We start from the raw sequence: 27807 nt of genomic DNA, 5'->3' as shown, positions 1-27807 counted from the left end.
GAGATAGATGAAGAAAGAGCTGAGATAGGAAGATCTGGAAAACTGGCTTCACTTACCCCTTTGCTCACTGGTAACAGGTGTGAAACCTTTAAACATAGATATGTTTAAAGAGATTAAAGTTGTCACAAGAGGAGGGGAATCTGGTGAGTGAGAACGAAGAAATGGGCACAAGGTAGAGTGCTCTGACTTATGAACTATAGTATTTTATAGTGTGCTGTAATTTATAGAATATTATAAATTTTGCTATAAGTATAGGTCATTGTAGATGGGAAACAGCAGTGTGTTTTACCACTGCAGTCTGCAGTGTGGGTGGTGGTAGGCCTCTTGAAGTGACTTCCTCAGGTTCACACAAATGGTGGATGCCTGATCTGGGATTTGGATCTAGATCTTTTTCTAAGTCGGATCTCCAGATCTTTCTTCTATTCCTACTTCCTCTCTTAAGATGTTTTTTGTAGTCTATTTCAGTTTGGATATTCTATGATACTGTCAAATGCTTTTCTTCAAAAGCCTTTGAAAAAGCTGGTGAGCTCCAGAAATAGTACGGATTTGAATGTGCTCATCAGTTAACACATTTACATCTCTCTGGGGACTGTGGAATCAGGAGGGTTAATTAGCATCTGTCAGGCTGTTCTAAAATAAAAGGCCTCAAAGATGACCTTGAGTAGTATTTTGGCCTTGTGCTTGCGAGGTAGGTACTCTATCACTTGAGCCAGACTCTTAGCCCCTTTTTGCTTTTTGTCAGTTCTTTTCACTTTTTGTTATTTTTCATATAAGGTCTTGCATTTATGCCCAGACTAACCTGGACCAAGATCCTCTGTTTATGATTTTCATATAGTTACAGTGACAGGTGTTCACCACTATGTCCATCTTTCTTTCATTGGCTGACATTGGGTCTTTCAAACTTTTGGTCTGGTCTGGCTTGGATTGGTGATCTTTCTAATCTCCATCTTTTGAGTAACCAGGGTTACAAGTGTGAGCCACTGTGCCTGACCAGAAGCATTTTATTTTAAGGTTGGTTCCTGAGTTGTATTATAGATTGTTTTCCCCCTATCTCTGGGAGCTTTTTCTTTTTTCTTTCTTTCTTTTTTTTTTAAGGCCTCACTATTAATCTTCCTGCCTTCCTGCCTCAGCCTTCTGAGTGCTGGAATTACAGGTTTGGGCCACCACATCCTGGTTCTGGAAACTTATCAATGTTAATGCTCTTCCTTGGTGAGCCAGAGTCTGCATTTTCCCTTACTTGCCTGCTTCAGTAGACACTGGCCAAACAGAAGACAGTTTTCTCAGATCCTTTCTTAGGCTATTTCTTTTCTCCCATAGCTTCTTCTGTTTGATACCTAGCAACCTGAATGCCTGGCATAGAGGGCTATATTTCAGGTGCAGATTATGTGCTGATAAAGAATATTTCTTTTTACAAGATGGGTAACAAGTGGTTCTGTGGTAGTCACATTCTCTGATTTCCTCTCTCCTCAACAAGCATTGCTGTATATAGGGTATAGACTGGAAAAGAAGTCCTGGCTAAGGTGAGAGTTATAGTCAGTGGCCTGGAACAAGCAAGGTCAAGTGAATCATTTAAGAACTACTTCTGTAGCATTGTGAACTCACTGTATGCCAAGAGGAACATAAAACACACACACACACACACACACACACACACACACACACACACACACACACACACACACACACACACACACACACACACACACACACACACACACACACACACACACACACACACACACACACACACTATGCCAGTGATTATTTCTGCCTGAGCAATCAGGCCCAAACATTATGGGAATGAATAAGATAAGTAAGAATTGGGTCAACTGAAGTAGAGGTGAAGAGACAGAACCAAATGTCCACTGCATACAGTCTGATCATGAACACACATCTGATACATGCCAGTGTATTTGCCTGACGATTTTGGGGATATGTTGGTAACTTAATCTTCTAATGGATTTTATTCATTTTCTAAAGGTCTTTATAACATTCCAACTGCTTGTGAGTCCTTGGGATTTTTAGTTGTTGGCACGGTTGTAGATGCTGTTTAATTTACCGCTTCCTTTCTGACCTCCCTGTGTAAATTGACTGTCCTTGAATGCCAGCATCACTGACCTTCCTTGGCCACATTCGCTTCCCTTTCCACACTTTGATCTCCTTCTTCCTCTCTTACGCACATGCACACTCTCACGCACACCTACACATATTGTTATTCTTATTCTAGGCACACTCACAAGTGTGTGAATTCACACACAAATGTGTGGCTTCTTTATGGAGTAAGATTTGTTGTCTCTTAAGCATAGAGTGGTAGGACTGAGGATGTAGATGTAGTAGAGTTCTTATTTGACATACAGGCCCTGGACTTGTTCTCCAGACTATACAAGGAAAGGGGTGTGGGGCGGGGGGAGTAGATAGAGTAGTTGATGATACAAAAGTCATTTCTTTTTTTTTATTGTGAAAATACCATACAGAGGGATTACAATTACATGGGCAAGGGACACAAGTCATTTTTTAGGAGTCAAAATCCCTTATACATTTCATCTGATCTTAGAGTGCTAGGAACTTTGATTTTTTATTTTTTGACCCTGACTTCTTGAACCAAATACTTAGAGCTTCTGTGAATGTGCCCTTCATTCAGAAGTCAGTTCTTTTAAGCTAGCCTAGGCAGAAAAATCTGTAAGACTTCATCTCCAAAGTAACCAGCAAAATGTTGGGGTGGAGATATGGCTCAAGTGACAGAACACTAGCTATGAACAAGCAAGCTAAGTGCGTGTAGGACCCTGAGTTCAAACTCAAACCCTGGTACTGAGAGGAAAAAAATCACTTTTTTTCAGTAACCACCATTTCTTTTTCTTACCCAAATTTCAAAGAGAACATTTCTCCTTTTAAACAATTCTGTTGATCAAATGTGTCAGATTTATTGCCCTGTTTTGGTTATTTTTCAAAATTGTCCATGAACTGTTCTTTGGTTAAATTTTGAGAAACTACTCCCCTGGAGGAAAATGCTCATTTCCTCCAGCCCAGGGCTGGTTGCATTTCCTTAACGTTAGGTGGCTATCTAGAGTTTTCTACACATGTTCTTACTGCCCAGTCTCCCCCAGCCCTCATATTCCCCTCCTTCTTTTCCTTTCTGGCGAACTTCTAATCATTGTTTTACAGTGGAATGTCAGCAGGCCCCATGAGACCAGGAACCACCATTAAAAAATATCCATTCCCTAATTACTGTGGGATATGAGAAATACCTGCAGCCTGCTTAGGAGGGAAGAAGGCCTTCTTATATCTTTATAATTTTTTGTATGCCAGTCTATAAGCAATGTCTCCTAACCCCTGTCATTAATATGAGTGGGATGTGGATGGTAGTAGTGGCAGTTAGGGAAGACTTAAGAGCAGCTCAGCTGGTGGGAGGCATGTGTGGAGCTCCATCCACACATCTCTGAAATCTTTGCCTTCCATGGAATCCAAAACTACTTCTCTCAGCTCTCCTCTCTTACCTTGGCTTATTTCCCATACTGACACCTAAGTGGTCTTTTGTGATTACATGTGTCTTTTTCCCCTAGACTAACTCTGTTCCAGATGTTTGTATCTTCCCATTGGCCAAGCCCTTGAAGTGTTCAGTGGAAATCACCAACAATGGTGCTAATTTGACCTCTTATAGGATGGAGTTCCATGCCATCTTCATGTTTTTAACATTCCTTTCCCCTTACATGTGGATTTTCAGGGAGGCTAAGTGTGTCTCCAAGCACATAGGTAAATTAAGGTTTTGTTTTTTTTAAATAAAGCATTTGATATCATTAAGTACTGGATTTAAGTACTTATATAAACCTAGTGGATTAGATATAAAGTCACTAACAAAGGGATAATGTTAGGGCTGGGACAAGGTCTTATGTGGGGAGGGGGTTCACAGTGGTATTAGCGACAGCTTGGTTTGGAAACCTTGCCTAATATAGGGCCCTTTCCCTCAGGGAAGATCATGTGTTTGTACATATGTGTTATCTTCATGACCACACCCCAATCATATTCTTGTCTTTTCAGAGTCAAATTACTTTTGGGTGACTGATTTGAACATTTCCACTCTTTTAAAGGACTATCCTGGGTCTAGAAAAGCATTCCTAAGATGTTTCTGCTGTTGTAAATCAGACTATCAATTATAAACACTTGAGAGAAAGGACTGATTTTTCTATTACCATAGTGGTCTACTTCTGACAATTACAGACATAAGAGATTATGTTTCAATAGGCAATCTTAGGATGTTTTGTCCAAATCATATATAATAGTTTAATCTTACTATTTATTCACTGTTTATAAATTCATAATTTCATAAATACACTCAGTATTTATGTGATTGTGATTTGTTTATAGTCATTTAACTCTACCTGAGATTATTTTGCTTAGTTGAATTGCTAAAAAAAGATTATTAAAATTACTTTCACTGCCCACTGTGTTAAGTTTACAGTATATAAGTACACAAAATCAAAACTCATTAAGAGTTTAAAAAGCATTAAAACATTGTGATGTCAATGGTAGAGTTGTGGATCTTGTTTTTGTTTTTTTCCTTATGTGGTGCTGAGGAATCGAACCCAGGGCCTCAGGCATGCAAGGCAAGCGCTCTACCACTGAGCCACCTTCCCAGCCCTTGTGGATCTTGTTTTAAGAAGAATTAAAATCCTTCCTCTGTACAGTATGTTCACAAATAAAATAAAATAAAATTAAAACAAAAAGAAGAATTAAAATCCTTAACTTAAATGTGGATTACATGTGATAGAGTCCACTATATTTTAGAAGGAAATTTAGCCCTTACATTTTCTAATGCATTTATTCCCTATTTATTTGAAGTTTTTTTTTTTTTTTTTTTTTTTTTTGTCGGTCGTGGGGCTTGAACTCTGGGCCTGAGCGCTGTCCCTCAGCTCTTCAGCTCAAGGCAAGCGCTCTACCACTTGAGCTACAGCGCCACTTCCGGTTTTCTGGTGGTTTATTGGAGATAGGAGTCTCACGGTCTCTCCTGCCCGGGCTGGCTTTGAACCGCGATCCTCAGATCTCAGCCTCCTGAGTAGCTAGGATTACAGGCGTGAGCCACCAGCGCCCGGCCTTTATTTGAAGTTTTAAAAATCTACATTTTGTTTTTCTTCCAAGAAACTAACATATCTTTGGGAAAGCACATTAGCCAACAGTTTACTTATTTTGATTGAAAATGTTTGGGTTTTATCTTTTATGAGATGCCCTTATTTCTTCTCCTTTGAAAATGTAATGATGTTTCTATGGAAACAATGATGTCATGACTATGAATGAGGCTTTACTGATCACCAAGAGTGCCATATATATCAGTGATAGATCCCAGATTTGCCTATGAAATTGCTAATGGGAGGTCTGTTGTGAGAAACTTGAAATATATACAACTGGGAGATTTGTGTAGCGATTCTGGGCAGCTCATGTGCCTTTATGAAACCATGTATATGGGATTGTAACAACACCATAGTAAATCATATGGGTTTCCAGATGGGTAAGTAGGAATCTGGAGCCTATAAAATCAAGTTCCCAGCATTTATGGAAGGAGTGAGAGATAAATATGTGTCTTCTGGGCTAGGTATCCAGAAATATCAAGTTTATAATGGATGGGAGCTTTGTATTGCATGTAATCTATAGGTATTGATATAAGTAGAAATATCTCATTTAACTTGTCTACATTTAAATTTCTGTAAATATAAGTGACATTTGAGGAATAGTACATATAAGTTTTAACCAATTGATCAGAGCCAGTCATATTAAGTGCATTACACACTTGTACATCAAAGAGTATGTTCCTGTTCAAAGAGGAAAGAGGTGGGTGGAAAGGCTAACTTCTTCATGTAGTGGTTATTCCTGCTGTCTTGGTGTTTCTCTTTTTTAGAACTGCATCTGGATCTTGTTGCTTAGTCTTTGGCATATTATCAGGATACTTAACATCTTATTTCCTTTGTTAATGGATAAAAGTCATTTTGAGGGAAGTTTAATGATTGTCTATCTTAACTCATTGCTGTTGTAGCTTAAAAAAGAGGGATGGTGACAACGTAATGAATTGATATTTGTTATCTATATATTGGGGGGCGGGTGGGGGAGAGGATGGGAAGGGATGGGAAGGGGAAACAAAGGAGGAGGCTACAATGCTTGATAAGAAATGTACTCATTATCTTGCCCATGTAATTGTAATCCCTCTGTACAGTATTTTCACAATAAAAAAATAAAAATTAAAAAAATAAAATACTTTCTTACAGGGGTAATTACTCAGTTTGAGGCAATAATTATTTCATTGGAATGCTTTACATTTCCAAGGTAACCTCCTTGAGGTTTAATATTTATTGGAGAAATTTAGTTATCTTGGCAGAAATGATCTTTCTGGTAAAGAGTAAATCTTACGTTTTTGCATCAGACAATATAAATGATATTTCTAGTTAATTAGTGAACTTCTCCCTTTAATTATTATTCTTCTCTTGTAAAATTAATAAACTGCTACCTGTCAAACTTTCCTCTGAAATCAAATAAATTCTCTTGTTACCTTACATGAGCAACAGGGACTTTGCAGATGTGATTAAGAATCTTGTGACAGGAGATTTTCTTGGATTATCCAGGCAGATCCAGTTCAATCACAAGGCTCCTTATGAGTATGAGGAAGTAGCCTGATGTCAGTAGCTCAAGCCTGTAATCCTAGCTACTCAGATTCAAACCAGCCTGGGTGGTTGGTAAGACTCTTGATCTCCAATTAACCACCACAAAGAAAAAAAATGCCCAAAGTGAAGCTGTGACTCAAATGATAGAGCATTAGCCTTGAGCAAAAAGGCTCAGGGATACTCCCTAGGCACTGAGTTGAAGCCCTGGAACTGGCACATACTACCCCCTCCCCCGCCACGCACCAGCACTGCACCGCACCCACACAGGAATGAGGAAGTAAGGTCAGAAAAGAATAAAGGCAATATGATAACTGAAACAGAGATTTGAAGATATATTGCTGCTGGTTTTAATAATAAAGGAAGGGTCAGAAAGCTGAAGGATATAAGCAATCCATAGAAGCTATTTGCATGAAGAAAATTGATCTTTTCCAAGAAGGAATGAATCCCTGCAAACTATTTTAGACTTCTGGCTTCTAGAATCAAATGAGAATCAATTTGTATAATTTTAGTCCAGTAAGATACTATGATATTTTATAGTAACAGTGAGGTACTAATACATTCCCCCTCTCATTCACTGCATTAAGGCAGATGACTAAATTTGTTAGAAATTTTGCAATGTCATCTGTTCAAAAATATTATCAAGGGCTGGGAAGGTGGCTCAGTGGTAGAGCACTTGCATTGCATACCTGAGGCCCTGGGTTCGATTCCTCAGCACCACATAAGCAAAAAGAAAAAAGCCAGAAGTGGCGCTGTGGCTCAAGTGGTAGAGCGCTAGCCTTGAGCTGAAGAGCTGAGGGACAACGCCCAGGCCCAGAGCTCAGGCCCCATGACCGGACCCCCCCCAAAAAAATATTATCAATTATATATCAGATGTTCTGAATAAAAGAGATAGTTCAATGGGTCCCCAGAAATAGTCCTACTGAGAGAATGAACTGGGGAAAGATCATTGAAGAGATTATTATAATCCAGTACATCAGGTGCTGAAATTGAGTCATGAATGAAGAGTAGGAGGAATTCAGAAGAAAGCACCTATCTTATTTTGGGAGACTCATGTTGATATGTATCTGACTCTGTGTGTGTGTGTGTGTGTGTGTGTGTGTGTGTGTGTGTGTGTGTGTGTGTGACTCATGTTGATCTGTATCTGACTCTGTGTGTGTGTGTGTGTGTGTGTGTGTGTGTGTGTGTGTGTGTATTTAGGGTGGTCATGGCGGAGGAGGGGTCAAAAAAGGCTTGAATGATAAAGTGTTAGATGGGAAAATTGGGGCAAAGGAAAAGCAATAAGTTTTTTTGGGTCAGTTGTGAGGCCTGAACTCAGGGTCTGTGAGTTTTCTCTGAGCTATTTTGCTCAAGGCTAGTGCTCTACCACTTTGAGCCATAGTTTCATTTCTGGTTTTTGAGTGGTTAATAGGAGATAAGAGTCTCACAGGAGACTTTTCTGCTTTGTCTGGCTTTGAACCACGATCTTGAGATCTTAGCCTCCTGAGTAATCCTCCACGATTACAGGCATGAGCCACTGGTGCCTGGCTCTTAGGTTGATTTTTGTCTGAAGAAAATATATGAAGACCCCTTTCATTTCTGCCCTACATGCTAGCTGGGTATTTGATCCTTCAAATTAAAATCCCAAACATACATGTCTGTCCTGTCATGTACTCAATTATTTCTCTAACCCTTAGATGGCCCACCAATGCCAATCTTGCGTGCATTTGCAATTATCAGTGTCCAAGGACAATCCAAAGTACTTCATATTTCTGGCTTAGATCTTTTTTTTTTCTGATCCCCAATTCTAGTTACATACCCATTACTTTTTTATTTTTTGGGTCTGGTCGTGGGGCCTGAACTCTGGGGCCTGGGTGCTGTCCCTCAGCTCTTCAGCTTAAGGCTAGCACTCTACCACTTGAGCCACAGCGCCACTTCCAGCTTTTTTCTTTTTGCTTATGTGGTGCTGAGGAATCGGACCCAGGGCCTCAGGCATGCAAGGCAAGCGCTCTACCACTGAGCCACCTTCCCAGCCCCATACCCATTACTTTCATGACATCTCTTCTTGGATTTCTCAAAGGCGTGTCAAAATCATCAAAACAAATTTTTTTCTTCTTTTTTGAGACAGGGCTAGCTGTGTATGTAGTTTAGGCTGGACTAAAAATCCCAATTCTCTAGTATTAGTCTCCCAAGAACTGGGATTACTGACATATGCCACCAAAATCAAGCTCTTAATCTTCCTTCATAAATCTAGTTCTATCAAGCTTTTAATCTCTTTCCAAAAGTCTAGTTATATTCCAGGTACCCTGACCCAGGACTGAGTATGCAGTTGCACAAACCTTCTAGAAACCTCCCTCTTGAATCCTCATTGTTCTTCCTTCTCATATCCAACCCAGCACCAGGTCCAGCTGCCTCTCTCCATCTTGAACATCTGCCTAGTCCTTGTCATCTAACTGGTACCATTGGAATGGTCTCCTGCAGTTACATTTACCTTAGCCCCTAGTATCTGAGGAGAAAAGAAACTGCTTCTGTCAGGTTTTAACACCACTAAGCTGATATAGAACATTATATTTGTATTTTCCCAGAAGACCATCCCCCTACATTCCCAATGTTAGAGAATAGTTCTAGAGCCTATTTTCTCCTCTCCCTCTGAAACTCCACTGAAATGACCAGTTGAACAGAGAGAATGGGAGCAGAAATAGCCAATAAAGAGATTTCAATAACCCATTGAATGACAGAATGATACTGATGTCCTCAATGGAGCAAAAAGGCAGCTTCTTTGGGTCTAGTGTCAGCAGGAAGGAATATTGATAGCAAGCAAGCTAAGTGATGTCACAATTTTCTGGAAAGGCTCAGGATACAGAGGTATTAGTTGTCACAGAAGCCAAGAGTGAGACGTGAGTTTTCACAATATTAAAAAAAAATCTTAAGGGGCTGGATGTAGTAGCTTACACTTGTAACTCTAGCTCTATAGGAGGCATAGGAAGGACTTTTAATGCTGAGGATAGTACAGGAAATTCGTACGAGACCTTATCTGAAAAGGAATGGAAGCAGAAAGGGCTGAAGGCTGGGCTCGAGAAATAGAATAACTGCCTAACAAAGGTAAGTCCCTAAATTCAAACCCTAGTACCATGCACCTTCCTCCTTGTAAAAAAAGATCTTAAGAATATTCACACAACTGGTGGGATTCTAAAGCTCCTTTCTGTTTCTAGAAAATTAATTGTGGAAAGATTTTTCTCTAGAGAAGTCAGTCTCAAAGAAAAGATCTTCAGGACTTAACCTATTGAACTTTCAGCCTAGTTTATCTCCTGGTGATCTTACAATGAAGTTCATTAGTTAGTGTTAGTGAAGACTTCCAGGCAATTGCCCCTGCACAGTTCTTCCATGAATCTACATATAGACAGGCAGCCAAAAAAGGAGTTTTTTTTTTTTTTTTTTTTTTGTGGAGTTGAGGAAAACTCCCAACTTAAAACAGAAAAAAAAAATGTAAGTAAATGGAGGAAGGAAGTTGAAGAAAACAGAAACAGCACTGGGATAGAAAGATAACATGAAAAAACAAAAGTAGATTTAGAATTGAGGAGACATTGCATCCTAAAACAAGAACAGGATGCTTAAAAAAAAAAAAAAAAAGGTAGAGAGAATACTCAGAAATGGGAAACAAAAGTCAAACTAAGAAAGAATTTAGTAAATGGGAAGATATTTTTTAAGAAGAAATCAGCCCAAATATGAGAAGTCCAATATCTGAAAAACTGAGTTTCAAACAGAGAAAACTGATTTAAAAAATGAATAGGAGGAAACTGTCCAAAGAAACAACACAAGAAAAATTACAAGTTGATAGATTTAGAGTTTCCAGGTGGAATGGAACCAGTGCGTATGCCAGGTACTTTCAGGCAAACCAAAGCATAAGAAAGATTAGCTCTTTTTACATGTGGTATGCCAGACTTTTTCTTACTAGCTGCACCTTTCTATCATAGAAAAGGGTACAATTTATATAGAGGAATGCATGTGTTCTACTCTGTTAGACTGGGAGCTGTCAATCACCTTATAGCCATTGTCACAAGGTAAAATATCTCTTGGGTCCTTGGCTATATTATTCATTATCAAATATAAGATCCATATGTTAAAATTGGATTTCCTTAGTGTTGTGCTTGGAGGGAGAGTTAAGAGATACAGAGATGTGAAATGAGGGGCATTTTGAGAAGTAATTTTAAACATTTAAGGAAGAGGCAGTGGCTGATATTTTTAGAATTGGAAATGATAAACATTTAGGTTGTGAAAATCAGTACTTATTTTGGAGCTATGATCTAAATGTAATTGTCTTCCAGTTTAAAAAGGAGATGGAAATGATAAAAAAAAGACTCAGCTCATTTTAGCCTGAAGAAAAAGTTTTCTTTCCTTTTTTCTTTCTTTCTTTCTTTCTTTCTTTCTTTCTTTCTTTCTTTCTTTCTTTCTTTCTTTCTTTCTTTCTTTCTTTCTTCCTTTCTTCCTTCCTTTCTTTCTTCCTTTCTTTCTTCCTTCCCTCCTCCCTTTCCTCCTCCCTTTCCTCCTCCCTTTCCTCCTCCCTTTCCTCCTCCCTTTCCTCCTCCTCCTTCTCCTCCTCCTCCTCCTCCTCTTCCTCTTCTTCTTCTTCGGCAGACTTTCCTGCCTAGGCTGGCTTCTAACTGCAGTCCTCGGATCTTAGCCTCCTGAGTAGCTAGGATTACAGGCATGAGCCACCAGGGTTTGGCAGAAAAATAGTTTTCTTTGGGACACAGTTTTCCATACCAATAAATTGTTAAAATGGCATGTTGATGGCTATAGTTGATCCTTTGATTTGGGCTCAGAATGCAATGACTGCTACAAAATTAGGTGGCCATTGGCAATAATTTTCAAAGGGCTACAGATAGTATTATTTTTTCTTTCAGTTTTCTTTTGAAAAAGTAGGAAAGAGAACCATTTACCTGTGGTCTACTTAGTATCCTGATTTCCTTCAAGTTGTTAAGCTCTTAAGGAAAGATCAAAGAGGCTGAGTTTGTATTCTCTCCACTGAAATAACTTGTCAGGGTGTTAGACCTGAAGTCTGAAGGGCAAAGAGCCACTACTGTCAAAAATAATATTGATACATACTTTATACTATGATTTTATACTATGACTATTCTTTTTTAATATATATTTTTATTGTAAAGATACTGTACAGAGGGGTTATAGTTACATAAGCATGGTAATAAATCCATTTCTTATGGAGCATTGTTTTTCCCTACCATCCCTTTGTTCCCCACCTCCCCAACTCCTCCCTCCCTTCTCTGCAACACCCCCCCCTGCAAAGTTGTAAAATTAGTTTTCAACATCTTGTACATCTCATTGTTACAGTGGATCATCTTGTATCCTTATTTCAGCATTTTGTTATTTCCCTTCCCCTCCCCAAATTAGAAAAATGTATATACAAGATGTAGGACACCAGAATCAAATACAGTGACAACAGGGGTTGTACCATGGGGGAAGAATATACAAAGAAACAAAAAAAAAATGTATATACAAGATGTAGGACACCAGAATCAAATACAGTGACAACAGAGGTTGTACCACAGGGGAAGAATATACAAAGAAACAAAAAAAAATCACATAGGACATTATAAGTACATTAAAAAGAACAGCAACAAAGATAAAACCTCTTGTGTTCTTATCTTGGGGTTCATTTTACTTAGTGTCAGGTTATATGGTCATATGTACATAGCTTTTGACCTCTTCTGCTTGTCCTAGACATATACTAGTTATTGCAAATAAGGGAAACCATGGGACCTATGTTTCTCTGAGTCTGGCTTACTTCACTTAATGTAATTTTTTCCAAGTCTTTCCATTTCCTAACAAATGGGGCAGTGTCATTCTTTCTGATGGAGGCATAGAATTCCATTGTATGCATATACCACATTTTCTTGATCCATTCATCTACTGAGGGATATCTGGGTTGGTTCCATATCTTAGCTATTGTTCATAATGCTGCAGTAAACATAGTTGTGCTTTAGTAAGGCCTTTATACTATGACTATTCTTTAGAAGAGCCGTTAGACTAACTAACTCGATTACAAATAAGTGGAAGAGGAGCATTTGCTGTATTTGGGGGCTGGCCTTCAAATTTAAATGGCAGCTCTCCCAAAGGCTGCCTGGGAGAGGGGTATGCCTCCTTCTTGAAGGTCTTCTTTCTCTTGGCATGGATAATGCTAACAAGCCTGGAATTATAGCTGTTTGTACACTTTTCTCATTCCACTGGGAACAGCTGGCCTCCTTAATAGTTTCCTTGCTTCCTCCCTTGCTTGCCCATATTCTTAACACAACAGCCAGAACCATTTTTTTTTACATTGTTAAATCAGGTTTTTATAACTAGCCAAAAATTCTATATATAGATACTGAAACAGAACTTATGTAACTCTTGCCTTCAAAGAACTTATATTCTGGTGGAAGATGAGAAAGAACCACGTTCCAAGTTAAGAATGTTAGGCCACATAGGAAAAGCATTTTATATATAGCAGTCTTATGAAATTGGTCCCCTGCATTCTAATTGCTAGAATTTCTTTAGGCTAATAGTCAGAGGAAGTTACAATGAAGTGATATTTGACATAGCAACTATGGGAATATTTTTAGATGCATTCGGGGACTGAGTAGGAATTTGATGGCAGTGATTGCATAAGTACAAGTACAAAAAGGAGAGAATCTAAGTATTGTCAAGATAGACAATGAATAAGAATGCAATTATACCAATGGAATGGTATTTTGTGTATACTAGTGATTTTTAAATTTTTGTTTTTAATATGAAGACTTTCACTGATGAAAATATTATATGGAATTACAACATATTATGCCCTGGAACTGTAGCCTCTGTGGCCAGAGCAGGATAGGGCAGAAGGTGTATGTGCATCTCTTGCCTTTGAGGTCTCTTGACCTTTGATTCTGAAGAATATGGCATAGAAAGTATCAGCTTGTTCTGGGCACCGGTGGCTCACACCTATAATCCTAACTACTCTGGAGGCTGTGATCTGAGGATCCTGGTTCAGAGCCAGCCTGGGCAGAAGAGATCCTGTGAGATTTGTATCTCCAATTAACACACAAAAACTAGAAGTGGTGCTGTGGCTGAAGTAGTACAGTAGTAACCTTGAGCAAAAAGAGCTCAGTCCTGAGTTCAAGCCCTACAACTGACCGAAAAAAAAAAAGAAGAAAAAAAAAACAGCTTGATGGAAGAACTGCTTTGGGTTGGTTAGTGGATAGTAGATATTATGTTTAATTTTTAATCATCTTGTTTAGTGTGTGGGGGTGATACAGAAAGTTTAATCAGAACTGATTGCATAGTTTTAGGAAGATTAAGGAGGAGTTTTGTCCCTCTTCATTCTTCTCTCCTAATATAATCCTCAGATACCCCTAGGGGCCCAATGAAGAATGTTTACTTTTTCAGATGGAAGAGCTAGGTAGTGGCTAGAATAACTTAAAGTATGAGGGCCAAGTTGGTCATCAGTGGAAAAGATTAAATAGGGTAATAGATGTGAAAATGGTCTGATATTTGTATTTATAAAAGGCCATTGTGTTAAATGCTAAAATATTTGAGTTAGGATTACTATCTTGAGTAACAACATTGTGGTAGAGTTAGGGAAAGTAAAGGGCTTTAGGATGGGGAAGACTGATTCAGTCTTGAGTTTTGAAGATGTGAACTCAGCTCTGAGCAGTAATCATGATTAGCTAGCTTTTTGTTTCCCCTTGTAGTGATGACTTCCTTGGTTTCCAGTAACAACTTTTAGTCTTATAAAGAATAGCAAAAACAAAGTAGCTTACATTAGCAGACATTTATTTTTCATAGGCTATGAGCAAGAAGTCTGAGACCAGGGGCTCAACATGGCTGGTTTCTGGTAAGAGTGCTCTTCCTGGCCAGCAGATGGTACATTTCTTGCTGTGTCCTTACATCGTCTTTCCTCAGTCTTCTTCTCATGAGAGCATCAATCTCATGCCCAACCCTTAAAACCTAATGTAAACCCAATTACCTTCCAAAATCCCCACCTTCTCAATGCTAGGGCCTAGGTATATGAATTTGGGAAGAGCACATACATTTAAAACCTAACAAGTTCCTTCCTCTGCCCCTTCTCTTGTGTGTGGAGAACAGGAGGGGAATTTTGAGTATGTGATCCAGAACATTGACAAAAGCTATGGCTTGGGAGGAGAAAGACACACAGAGAGGCAGCAACAGAGTTGGTGTGAGAAAAACACTGAACATACCAGGTTTTTCCTTCTTCTCAAACTTGTGTTCACTAGATGATTTCATCAGCTGCAATTCTGAGCACACTCCTCTGCTGTCTGCATAGTCATGAGTTCGCTATTGAGTGTGTCCTTTTATCAGAGTTGCAAATATATGAACCTTTTCTTGGTGTGGATTTAGTGAAGAGGCACAGTGTTCAGAAAGAAACTACTTTATCTAGTTCAGTTCACTCAAAAGGAAATACCTGTCTGGGAAACTAGGATGTAAAATTCTTCTGTTTGTTGGCATCCTGTATGTGGAGCCCCAGGGCCTAAAGACATGTCTAGAACTGATTATGGTTCCCAAGACAAGCAGAGTATATCCTATACCCTCCCTTCCATGAGTGGAAGAATGGCCTCCCAATAGACTAACTTACTGGAGAACCATGGCTCTGTATTGTAGCACCTGGGCAATCTTCAAAATAAAGTCCCCTGGCCAGTGATCCTGCTACTGCCTGGAACAACTGTGTATAGTCTGGAGAAGGAATAGGATGACTTCCCCCATCTGCTTGAGTCAATGTGAGGTTCTCTTGGACTGTAAAGTGGGAAATTCTGGAAGACCGTGCTATTGACTTGGGAAGCAGTAAGTCTAGCATAGTCACTCTGGTTTATACTGTGGTAGAGAGGGTGCTAGTCACTTAATATTAGCCCTGGGTTAGGGGTCTCCTGAAGGAGAGGGAGAATATGGGAAGTATCTTCTATCCTGCTGTTTCTTATCCCAAAGGACCCTAGTTCATTTTATGTCTTTAAAATTATTATAGATTTGATTTTTGAGTGTATTTTTATGAATTTTAGTGTCACCTAAGTACCACCACAATTGAGATACAGAAATGTCTATCACCCCTAAAACATCCCTGGAACTATCCTTTGTAATCATCTCCTTTTCCCATAATCCTTAGCAACTGCCTATCTGTTCTATCACTGTAGTTTTGCCCTTTGGTAAATATTGTTCAACTAGAATTGTGTAGTGTTGGGTTTTTTGAAATTGACTCTATCATTCAGCATAATGATATTCTGTGAGATATACTTTGGATTCCAAGTTTTGTGTATATCAGTAGTTCATTCCCTTTTTGAGTATTTTTTTTCTTTTTACGTGTAAACCAGTTCGCTTGAAATTTTCTTTTCTTTTTTTTTTTTTTGGTCAGTTGTGGGGCCTGAACTCTGTGCCTGGGCACTGTCCTCAGCTCTTCAGCTCAAGGCTAGCACTCTACCACTTGAGCCACAGCGCCACTTCCAGCCTTTTCTGCTTATGTGGTGCTGAGGAATCGAACCCAGGGCCTCATGCATGCAAGGCAAGCGCTCTACCCCTGAGCCACCTTCCCAGCCCCTCGCTTGAAATTTTCTATAGCAGTACTATACATTTTTGTGTGTGTTTTGAGACAGGATATCACTACATAACCCAAGCTGGTCTTGCTGATCCTCCTGCCTAAGCCTTTAGAGTGCTTGGATTACAGGTGTGCATTACCATACTCAGTTTTCTGGTTTGGTTTTTTTTTTTTGGGGGGGGGGGTCCAGTCGTGGGGCCTGAGCTCTGGGCCTGGGCGCTGTCCCTCAGCTCTTCAGCTCAAGGCTAGCACTCTACCACTTGAGCCACAGTGCCACTTCCAGCTTTTTTCTTTTTTGCTTATGTGGTGCTGAGGAATCGAACCCAGGGCCTCATGCATGCAAGGCAAGCGCTCTACCACTGAGCTACCTTCCCAGCCCCTCTGGTTTTTTTTTTTTTTTTTTTTGGTTGGTCCTGGGGCTTGAGCGCTGTCCTGCACTCTTCAGCTCAAGGTGAGCACTCTACCGCTTGAGCCACAGCTCCACTTTTGGTTTTCTAGTGGCTTTATTGGAGATAAGAGTCTCATGGACTTTCCTGCCCGGGCTGGCTTTGAACCGTGATCCTCAGATCTCAGCCTCCTGAGTAGCTAGGATTACAGGTGTGAGCCACCGACGCCCAGCACTGTTTTATTTTTTGAGTAGCAGTCTATTATATAGATGTACCACCATTCATTTGTTAACTTTGTGGGTTGATATTTGTGTTGTTAGTGACAGTAACCAGAACTCCGAAACATTTGTGTACTGTTCTTTTGTGGAAACATGGGTTTCATTTCTCTAGGATAAATACCTACCTAAGATGTTGCTGAGTCATACTGCAAGTGAATGTTTAACTTTATGACTGTCAAACAGTTTTGGAAAGTGGCCATGCATTTTTAAAAATTCTTTTAGCATCATGATAGGAGTGGTCTAGCTGCTATGCATGTTTGCCAGTGCCTGGCATTGTTAAAACATTTTTTAAGTTAGAAATTTAGTATGTGGAGTGGGATCTCATTGTAGTTTTAATTTGCATTTCCCAACTAGCTAATGATAATGAATAGCTTTTCATGGGACGCTATTATTGCAGACTTGGGAGAAGAGTCTATCATTGTAGGGAGCTGTAATCAGGTCTGACCATGTTTTTCTAGGCCTGGAGACCCAAAGGTAGATTTTAAGAGTTCCACAGGGCAGGAGTATATTTTGGCCTCATTTCCTAGGCACCTTCCTCTTAGGTCCTGTTCACAGCAACATTGAACTGCTACAAAATTTTGTTGGTTTCTTGTCATGTGCTGTGATGCTTTCTCTATTCCTCTTAGACCAAGTATCTGAATCTCTAAATTTTTCACCTTTTTTTTCTAAAAACACAAATATCAATTATTGTCTTTCTGTTGAGTTTTTTGAATTCTCGACATATTCTTCATATAAACTTTTTGTTAGTTGTACAATTTACAAATACTTTTTCCCACTTTATAAGTTGTCTTTTTACTCACTTAAAGCTGGATTCCATAAAAGAAAAGTTTCATAGGTAGTTCAAGTGTCCAGCCCAGATTATGCACCTTGAGTTTACTTTAGTCTTTTAGACCTCAAGGAAGTGTTGCCACCTACTTACTGACGGTAGGTAAGAATTATGCTTTGAAAGAAATCAGCAATTCACATTCCCCTCTAATCTAGAAACTTGTACGCTGTATTCCATATCTTTATTATTTATGCACTAGAGTTGTACTTTCAAGTGGTATCATTTCTATGTTAGAGTTTCATTTTTGTCAATCTTAAGATGGTTGTTCTTTGTGTCTCATTTGTGTGTGGGGTGAGGGAGGGGGAGCAATATGGTGTTTGCTGGTCCTAGGGCTTGAACTCAGGGCCTGGGTGCTGTCTCAGAGCAGGCTTGCTTGCTTCTTCCTTCCTTCCTTCCTTCCTTCCTTCCTTCCTTCCTTCCTTCCTTCCTTCCTTCCTTCCTTCCTTCCTTCCTTCCTTCCTCTCCCTCTCCCTCTCCCTTCCCTTCCCTTCCCTTCCCCTCTTTGCTTCTCTCCCTCCTTCTCTCCCTCCCTCCCTCCCTCCCTCTCTCTCTCCCTCCCTCCCTCTCTCTCTCCCTCCCTCCCTCCCTCCCTTCCTCCCTCCCTCCCTCCCTCCCTTCCTTCCTTCCTTCCTTCCTTCCTTCCTTCCTTCCTTCCTTCCTTCCTTCCTTCCTTCCTTCCTTCCTTCCTTCCTTCCTTCCTTCCTCCTTCCTTTTGGCTAATGCTCTTAACACTTGAGCCACAGTTTCATTTCTGGCCTTTTTGATGGTTAAGAGTCTCATGGACTTTTCTGTCCAGGATGGTTTTGAACTACAATCCTCAGAGCTTAGCCTTCTGAGTAGTTAGGATTATAACCATGAGCTACTAGTGCCTGGAATGTCTCAATTTTTATATAACTCATGATATTGACAGGTTCTGACAATTGATAAGATAACATAGAATATTAGTACTGGATAAAACCTTAGAAATCTAGTTCACACAGCTGTTTTTTTTTTGTTGTTGTTGTTGGTTGTGGGGCTTGAACTCTGGGCTTGGGCACTGTCCCTCAGCTCTTCAGCTCAAGGCTAGTGCTCTACCACTTGAGCCACAGTGTCACTCTGTTTTTCTGGTAGTTTATTGGAGATCAGACTTTCCTGCCTGGGCTGCTTTGAACAGTGATCCTCAGGTCTCAGCCTCCTGAGCTGTTAGGATTACAGGTGTGAGCCACCAGTGCCCAGCTTGGTCTTAGGTGTTCTTACTGATAGTGCCTTGCTACTCATAAAGTATGGTCCCTTGACCAGCTAGCTGTGTCAGCATCTTTAAGTTCTTGTTAGAAATGAAGAGTTCTTGGCTCTTCTTAGACCTTCAGACCTAAGATTTACCAAGATTCCTAGAAGCACAGTTTTAGGGAATTGTCTGAATGTAAGCTTTTGGAAGGAGATCTCAGGTGCATTTTAAGAAACTACTTTTCAAACAGAGCTGCCAGAGGCTGAATGAATGCTTGATAGATGAGCCCTCCCCATTCTGATTTTATTACTCTCTCCCTCCTCCTTAGAGATTTCTTCAATGTCACCCAAGAATTACTCCTTCATTCTACATGAAACCATGGGGCCTCACTTCTGCATTCCCATGGGCTTCTTACCTAAAACCTAGCATCTGTGACCTTAAGAGATTAGCTCAAGTATCCAGTTCTCAAGTTTACTCTCTTGTCTCTTTCTAAGTTTGTTTCTTTCTGAGAGGAATTTTAGTCATTTCACAATGCAAGAGAGGCTACGAAAAGGAGTCCTACATCAATGATCCTTATTTTGTTTCTTAGTCTCTATAGTGATTTCATCCAGAGACAATTTTTTATTTTTACAACCCAGTATTTGATACATGTTGCTATTCTTAGATTTCTTGTTTCTATTGTCTTTCTTTACTGAATTCTTAGTGCTGGTACCAAGAATATGTTCAACATCTGCTTCTCTATTTTTCATTGCTTTAAAAGCACTTAAATATGTAACTCCTACTTTCTATGCAAAACTCTCATTTTCTATTTCAGATTCCTCTTACATTTTTTTGTATCCCCTCTCCTATTCTTATCTATGCTTCTGGAATCCAGGAGGCTTCACCAAATTCCTTTGCTCAAGTGTGCCTGCTCATTAACTCCTCCTGAAAGAGCTCTGAAGTTCATGTTATGTCAGGAAGGCTCTTAGATAGATTTGCAGAAAGGAAAAATGCCACCAGAGAGGTTGGGGGCTTGCCCAAAGTTACACAGCTAAGGACACAAAAATGCTTGTTATGCAATAGCATTACAGTTCTCTGTAGCCTCTTCGGAGGAGTTTATGACACTTCATGTGAAATGTTTTTCATTCAACTTCATAGGATGAGTGTAGGGAATAGGGTGGAAGCTAAGAGGTTCAAGGAGGCTGTCAAACATGCTTGTTTTCTTTTTTATATAGAGAGGTAAATTATGCCTTAGAAAACAAGATTCATCATTTCTCTCAATACCATTGTTTTTCTTTTTTTTTGTTTCTGCTGATCTTGGGGTTTGAACTCAAAGTTTGGGCCTCTCCCTGAGCTTTTTCACTCTACCACCTGAGCTTTGGCACTCTACCACTTGAGCTACACCTCCTCTTCCAGCTTTTTGGTGGTTAAATGGAAATGAGTTTCATGGAGTTTACTGCCTGGGCTGGATTTGAACCATAATCTTCGTATATCATTCTCCTCAGTAGTTAGGATTACAGGTATGATCCACTGATGCCTGGTTTCTTATTATCATTTTTGATCTGAGGAAGAAAACACTAAATCCTTGATTCATGACTTAGTACTACATACTGAAAAAATGCACTTCTTTCGCTTTCTCTGTGTGTATGTAGTGTGTGTGTGTGTGTGTGTGTGTGTGTATGTGTGTGTGTAGATGAGAATCATACTGTGTTTACAGTGTTGTAACCCTTTCCTCCTTGAAGACAAGTTTGATGTATCTGTCTTCCTACTTGTACAATATACCATAATAATCATTTAAAGGAGAGTCTGGGCTCAGAGGGATTAGATAGAAGTGGGTTTTTTTTAAAAATAGTTTTAGTTTGACATCCATCCCTGCCTCTCTTTTCATTTAAAAGGACTGCAATGCAATGTGCGCTCCCTATGCACAAGTTTACACCCACTAAGTCAACTGACCTTGAATTGAAAATATTTGAAAAATAAAGTACCTTTACTGAGTATGTATATACTTTTTCTCATTAGTCCCTAAAAATGGAGTATAACAACCGTTTTCATAGCATTTACATCATTAACATAGAGATTATTTAAAGTATACAGGAACCTATGCCTAGGTTATTTGCAAATGCTGTACCATTTTATATAAGGTACTTGGGCCTCTGCTTTTTGGCATCTATAGAAGGTTGTAACACCAACCTCCACACTTGTGAGAAATGCCTTTATAGTTTAATGTACTGTAGTTGATGATGGGGGAAAGGCAAGTTGATGGCAGTGAATTATTATTAGTAGTGACATTTACCTTGTTTCATAAATCATCTATTCAGGCCCTGAATCATTTGGCTTGGTTGTTCAGCTCCCTATGACCTGTCAACATGTTCTCAGTGAGAAAAGATGTAATGGCTATATTTCAGGGAATGTCTCATCCCTTCTCTAAAAGGAGCAGCTGTCCTTCAGTGGCTCCCCTGAATACATGGCCCCAAATTGTCTGTGCTTGGGGCTACTGCTGTCTTCCATCTGAAGACCTGTATAACTTGCCCTCTTCCATCATGCTGGTCTCTTGACATTATCAAAGTGCTTCCTACCCATCTAACATCTGGGTTTGGATGAATCTCTTTTTCAATGTTCCAAATAACATTGAATTTGGCCCTGAAGCCCTCCTTATATTTAGAAGGTCCCTATACCATGTTTTTCTGACCTTGTTAATATTATGTACCCTTGTTGGTTTATTGACCTCTGTCGTTGATGTAGAATAGGAAGTAATGATGGAAATGAGGACAGACAATGTGATTAGTATGGGAAGAAATTTGGAGTGGAGGAATGGAAGCCTTCCATTAAGAAGCCTGGCAGTGTTCCTGATCCTAACTCTAAAATGTTTCATTTAAAGAAATACATATCAATACATCATTTAGAGAAATACATCTTGTATTTCTCTATATCAGAGTGTTTGTCTAGAATGTGTGATGTCCTGGATTTGATATGCATATGTATATGTATGTATTTACACACACACACACACACACACACACACACACACACACACACACACACACACACACACACACACACACACACACACACACCCCAATATGTATCATATAGAGGAGATGCTCAGCAAATATGCTGTGGGTTTAAATCATTTAATTGTGGGTTCTTCTTTAAGTTCTTGTAATATGTTTTGAAATCTTTTTTTAGTAACATCAATTAATTAACTTTTGGGTGTTAATTGTTGCTTGTATACTATATCATCTTTGCCTGGGCTCTGTGAATAAGCATTAGTGATAGTGTTTATTAATTTATTTGACCTCTGTTAATGCCCTGGTGATTCTTTCTTGGATATAAACATATGTAATATTTCTTGCTCTCAAGGAGGCATGGCTTTCAGGGGAAATGAGAAAGCATCCAGGGCTGGGAAGGTGGCTCAGTGGTAGAGTGCTTGCCTTGCATGCATGAGGCCCTGGGTTCAATTCCTCAGCACCACATAAGCAGAAAATGCCGGAAGTGGCACTGTGGCTCAAGTGGTAGAGCTCTATCCTTGAGCTGAAAAGCTGAGGGACAGTGCCCAGGCCCAGAGTTCAGCACCCACGACCGGCCCCCCAAAAATAAAAAAAGCCAGGAGTGGAGCTGTGGCTCAAGTCCTAGGGCTAGTCTTGAGGTGAAGAGCTGAGGGACAGTGCCCAGGCCCGAAAGCAACCAATGTGCAGTGAGTGATGGTAGGGGCTAATTAATATGTTTGTGGTAACCGAGTAGATGGAGTAACTTGGTAGAAATATGTGGGGAGTGGTGTTGACCTGGAAGGCCTTCACTGTGGAGAAGTTTAAACAGTTCAGGAGTAGGAAGGATGTTAGTAGCAGATGATGTGGAGGGTGTGCAGGGCATAGGGTGAGCAAATGCAATTACATAGAAGTAGGAAGAGCATGGCATACTTAACCCACATGTGAAGAGCTTCAAAAGTATTTTTCTGCAAGCAGAGTTAAGTGAACTTTCTGGGAGCAGAAATGTGTTTGCTATGTAGTATTTTCAGATTTTTGTCTTTGCATTGTGATTAAGCATACATAAAATTACTATTATCACCATGCGTGTGTGCATGTGTGTGCGTGTGTGCATGTGCGTGTGTGTGTGTGTGTGTGTGTGTATGTGTGTGTGTGTATTTTGGTCTTGGGGCTTGAACTCAGTGCCTAGGCACTAGCCCTGAGCTTTTTAAGCTCAAGGCTATTATACTACCACTTAAGCCACAGCTGCACTTCTTACATTTTGGTTATTGATTGTAGATAAGATTCTCATGGACTTTCCTGCCTGGGATAGTTTCAAACCATGATCCTCAGATCTCAGCTTCCTGAGTATCTAGGATTACAGGCATGACCTTCTGGGGCCCAGCCATCATCACCATTTTTAAATGTACACTACAATAGTATCCACTATCTAGAACTTTTTGAAAACTAAAATTCTATACCCATTAAGCATTAGCTTTCCATATCTTTCTCTTTTCAGTCCCTGGAAGCCATAAAGCTACTAGAGATCTTTTTCTATGTATTTCTTAACTTTAGGTATCTTAAAAGTGGAATCACAAAATACTTGTCATTTAATGACTAGTTTATTCCACTTAGCCTAATGTCTTCAGGAATCATCCACATTGTAATGTGCCAATTTCTTTCCTTCCCTTTTTAAGCCTGGCTAATATGCCATTTTCTGTATAAACCATGTTTTGAATGCCCATTCATCCTTTGATGGATATTTGGATTGTTTCCATCATTTGAATATTGTGAATAATGTTGCACTTAGGTTATGTACCTTGCAAGTTACTAAATTCTCAATAAGTGCAAAAAGACTTGCAAACATTTATAAGATAATCCCTTTTGTTGAGATGCTTACATTTTTGTTGTGTAGATATGCCGTTATTTAGGAAACAGAGCCTACAGGGAGAGCTTGATGAAAATGCCCAGTGGCATTGTCACAGTTCACCTTCCAATTTATGATTTGTTGAAAACCCCTGTTTTCTAGAAAGTTAGTGAATTAAGATAAGTGTAAGCCAAGGACTTGTGGAGCAAGAAGATCACCATTTGTCTCTGCAAACAGATTCCTCACCTCTCAGTGAAGTTGTCTGTGAGCATTTTGACTTACCGGCAGACCTTGGCTCATATCTGTAATCAAAGGCCAATGGGAAGAAGCTAGGCCAAACAAATGGTATAGCTAAGAATGAGGGACAAAGAAGGGAAAAAACTGTATCACAAGCCAAGATGGCCAAGATGACTGAGAAACCATGGGTCCTGTAATAAAATCATATTTTGGTTAAAAATCAACTACTGTCAAACATTCAGGGTTCCTTTAGGTAGCTACTTATTCTTGTGAAAAAATAGTATGTGTGAAGCATCTAATAGCCTGGCCATGGCTCCTGGCTCTAAGAAAGTAATAGTGACTTCTACATATGAACTACAGCCTCAAGCTATGTTCTAGGCTGGTTCCTTCTCAGCTGTTTTCACTCCTTTGCTGCTGCAGACTTCCTACTTTCCTCCTTGGATACCAGAGACTGGGTTGAACCATGGTTAGAAGGCAGCTCTGGGAATCAGATGCTGAAAAGGTAGGCTGCTGGTCTGGAGGTAGCTCTCCAGCTTGTAGCAAGTGTTCTTGCTCCATGACACTTCTTGTGTATTTATTCCTGGCTTCTATCATAGGTATTACCCAGCCTTCCCTTCCCAGGCCTCACTAAGTTTTCAAAATCCTTCTTCTAATAGAAACTCCTAAGGCTCAGTTAAGAGCCCCAAACACTTTCCCTTAGTCTTTCCAGCTGGACTTGTATTGTTTTGTTCCTTGAAAGGTCAAGTTCTGTAGGGCTTAATCTGTTCTTGCTGGTGAAGCTCTAACCAGCAAAGCAAATATGTCAGAACACCCTGGTCACAGTGTGGGTAGAGGACCAGGCGGGTTGGCATATACTCTGTGGCTGGCCTGGGTTGATGGAAGTCTGGCTTGAGCCACAGATGGTGGCACCAACAGTCCTGTTTGTTCCTCAGCCCCTGGCAGAGCCTGAGTAGATTCAATTCCCGTCCCAAGGAACACAGATGCTTCCTCCCAAGTCAGCCTGTCCAAGCAACACTTCATGTTGGAAGAGCTCAGTCTGGTAAAAAGGAGAACTTGTCCCTAAGAGCCCTTTCTCATCTCCTGGTTACTCCATTACCTCCCTAATGAGCAGGATAACATGGTTGTCTAAGTGTAGTGTAATTGGCCATATAAACAAAGGGTTTGATAACTATTTAAGCATTTTGTGACACTTGATTTACTTTCATGTCCAGAGTTTCCAATAGAAGTGAAATTTAATTCCAATTCTGCAGTTGGGAAATGTTTGATCATCAGGGGGAAGTGGAATAGATGCAGCATATGGCTAAACTAACAGCCCTCTAGACCACATACAAGTCATGCTGGCTGCTGTGATGGGACCTAGAGGCCTTTTTCTTGCCTCAATTGCCCCTTTTCTCTTTAAAACACTCCATCACATTCCACCAGCAGTTGTGAGGAGCACCTGTGATGGTTCTGTTACTGAGATTCTGGAAAGAAATTGGGTCATGCTTTTTTGTGTCAGCATCCATCCATAACCCTGAGATGACATGCATTGTGACAGAGGTGTTTTCTAGATTCAAAGAGAATGTTGAGTTGCATTTTGAGTTCTTAAGATGAAAAGGCATGGCCATGTTTGTCAAACAACTCACTAGGTATAAAGTTTCAGCCACATGAACAAGAAGCTTGCTTGGCACCTCTTCCCAAGTTTGGGTGAGGGATCTTGATATCAAGGTATGGGGGTCGGGGAGAGAGAGAGAGAGCGAGCGAGCGAGCGAGCGAGAGAGAGAGAGAGAGAGAGAGAGAGAGAGAGAGAGAGAGAGAGAGAGAGAGAGAGAGAGAGAGAGAGAGAGAGCGCACAGTAGAGAAGTAAGCCAAACAAGTTGACCGCAAGAAAAGTCAACTATAAGATTTTCCTGGAAATAAAAGACATTTGTTTTTATTTGGCTTAGCAAGTAAGCCTTGCTTCCTTCTTGTGCTTTTCAGAGAGATATTTCTGCTTTGATTTCATGGCATTAAAGGGAAAGAAGAAACTGTGTAGAGTACATGAAAGTGCCATACTGGAAGAGACCAAAATGACGAGGACTGAGCTGTCTAGGCCAGGATCTGTCCTCTGGATGAGATTTTCAGGTCCTTAACTTCAAGTGGAATTCACAGGAATGTCCCCTCTGTGCATCTGTGGTCTGACATCAAGTGATTTGTTCAGAATGAGGTGCAGTTAGAAGGTTGTTTTTATTAAAGCTCAAGTAAGCAGAGGTAAATGCAAGTGTGGTCAGGAGCAGTGGCTGGCTCATTTCTCCCAATGGGCATGAGGCCAAAGCCAGCTGATTCACAGATTACCCTGCTGGTTCTCTTCCCTACCACCAGAGGTCATTTCACTTTATCCAGACTGCCACTGAGCAGAGTACTGCAGTCAGGGGATCCAGCTGCATCCCCAGGTGCATGCTAATTAGACCCAAATCTATCCTTCAGTGCTTGCTGCCAGTTACCTGGAGGATACTGATATGTATCTGACTCCAGGATATAGAACTCTCCTCCATCCTGCTTCACATTCCTCTCTCTCCCCTTTACTCAGTGTTGACTGTGGATTCCAGGCTGAAATAGATGTTTTTTTCTCCTTCTCCTCTGTTTGGTGCCCTGGTTTGTCCTTCTTCTAAGTCCCTGGTGAAAGGGAAAGCTGTTGAAAGGGTAGAGTGATGGGGAGTGGGTGTTAACCATCTGATGGGGAAATGATTTGGACTGCCAGCACCTGGGGACTTTATTAGCTATGCTCCAGAGCCTGCTCTGACAATGTAATGGCATTTCACCCAAATTATAGTTGCCCTTGTCTCTAAGAAGTAGACAGCTAGGGAACATCACTCTAACTGTGTTAAAAAGAGTAAGATTTTAGAGGAAATGGAGATTTTGGAGGAAGGGATAGACTGAGGATAGTGGGAAACTTTTTCCCCTCTCTCTTCCTTCCACTCCACCCCCCAGTAAGAAACTCTTAACATCAGAAAGTTCAAAGGCATGACTAAAGGAGGAAAGTTCTAGATTTTGGTTGGGATTTAGTTATGTCTTTGTCTCATTAAGATTGATTGCACCCATTCCTGTTAGTATACTAAGTAGAAATAATTGGGCTTCAGAAGCATAGGCAAGGAGCTAGTTGCTTCTTACCCAGTTTGGGTGTGGTATAGATGGAAGTCTTGAATATAAAAGCTCCCAGAGAAGAAAGGCTATGAGTTGCCCTGAGTTACTTTAGTCTGTGGCCCAAATGTTTGATTAAAAACCTTTCTAGATGGTGATGCTAAGATGGTGATCAGATGAAGATGGTTCTAATAAGCTAACGTGGTACTTAGGGTTATGTTTTTGAGGAAAAGGAAGATTTAGACCATCAGTTGATAATAGCTGGAAAACATAAGAAATGATCATGAATGCATGAATGTAATTGAAAGATTTGGGATTGAGGCTGAGACAAACATTCTTGGGTGGCCAAAGCTATGGTCAGAGCAGCCCTGTCCAGGACTGAAAATGTGAATTTAAAACATAGGGGTGATACACAATGCCTCCCTTAAGATTATTATTTGGCTGGTCTTTTCCAGAATACCCTCCAGCCACCCAAATCTTCAGGCTAATATGTCTGTGGTAAGACTGGGAGAGAGACCAATAGATAAAGGAATTTGGAACTGATTATAAGGAGTAAGTTAGAATTCATTTATTTTTGGTGTATGAAAAGACCTGATATGAAGGCTTATGCTAGCTCTTCTTAATCTACACTGGGCATGAAATGGAGTTCCAAGAGTGACCTAGCTGTTGTTAAATGATAGAATGAGTTATCAAGAGATTTTGTTGAGATTTTCAAGGTAAGCTATATTTTTGTTTCATCAGGATGGCTCAGGTTTATCTTGCTAGGATGTT

At 40.1% G+C, this 27807-nt stretch overlaps 1 protein-coding gene across 6 annotated transcripts in view; it reads left to right on the top strand.

The window, feature by feature from the left end:
* The window catches only part of LOC138812193 (carboxyl-terminal PDZ ligand of neuronal nitric oxide synthase protein), a 342407-nt gene that overhangs the window by 181684 nt on the left and 132916 nt on the right, over positions 1–27807 (top strand). The gene's annotated exons all lie outside the window — the stretch shown is intronic.

The sequence above is a fragment of the Dipodomys merriami genome, unplaced genomic scaffold, assembly GCF_024711535.1.
Source record: "Dipodomys merriami isolate MVZ:Mamm:240054 unplaced genomic scaffold, mDipMer1.0.p SCAF_56, whole genome shotgun sequence".
In the NCBI taxonomy this organism is placed as follows: Eukaryota; Metazoa; Chordata; class Mammalia; order Rodentia; family Heteromyidae; genus Dipodomys; species Dipodomys merriami.
The sequence above is the reverse complement of the archived record's forward strand: the minus strand, read 5'-3'. Positions and strand labels throughout refer to the sequence as shown.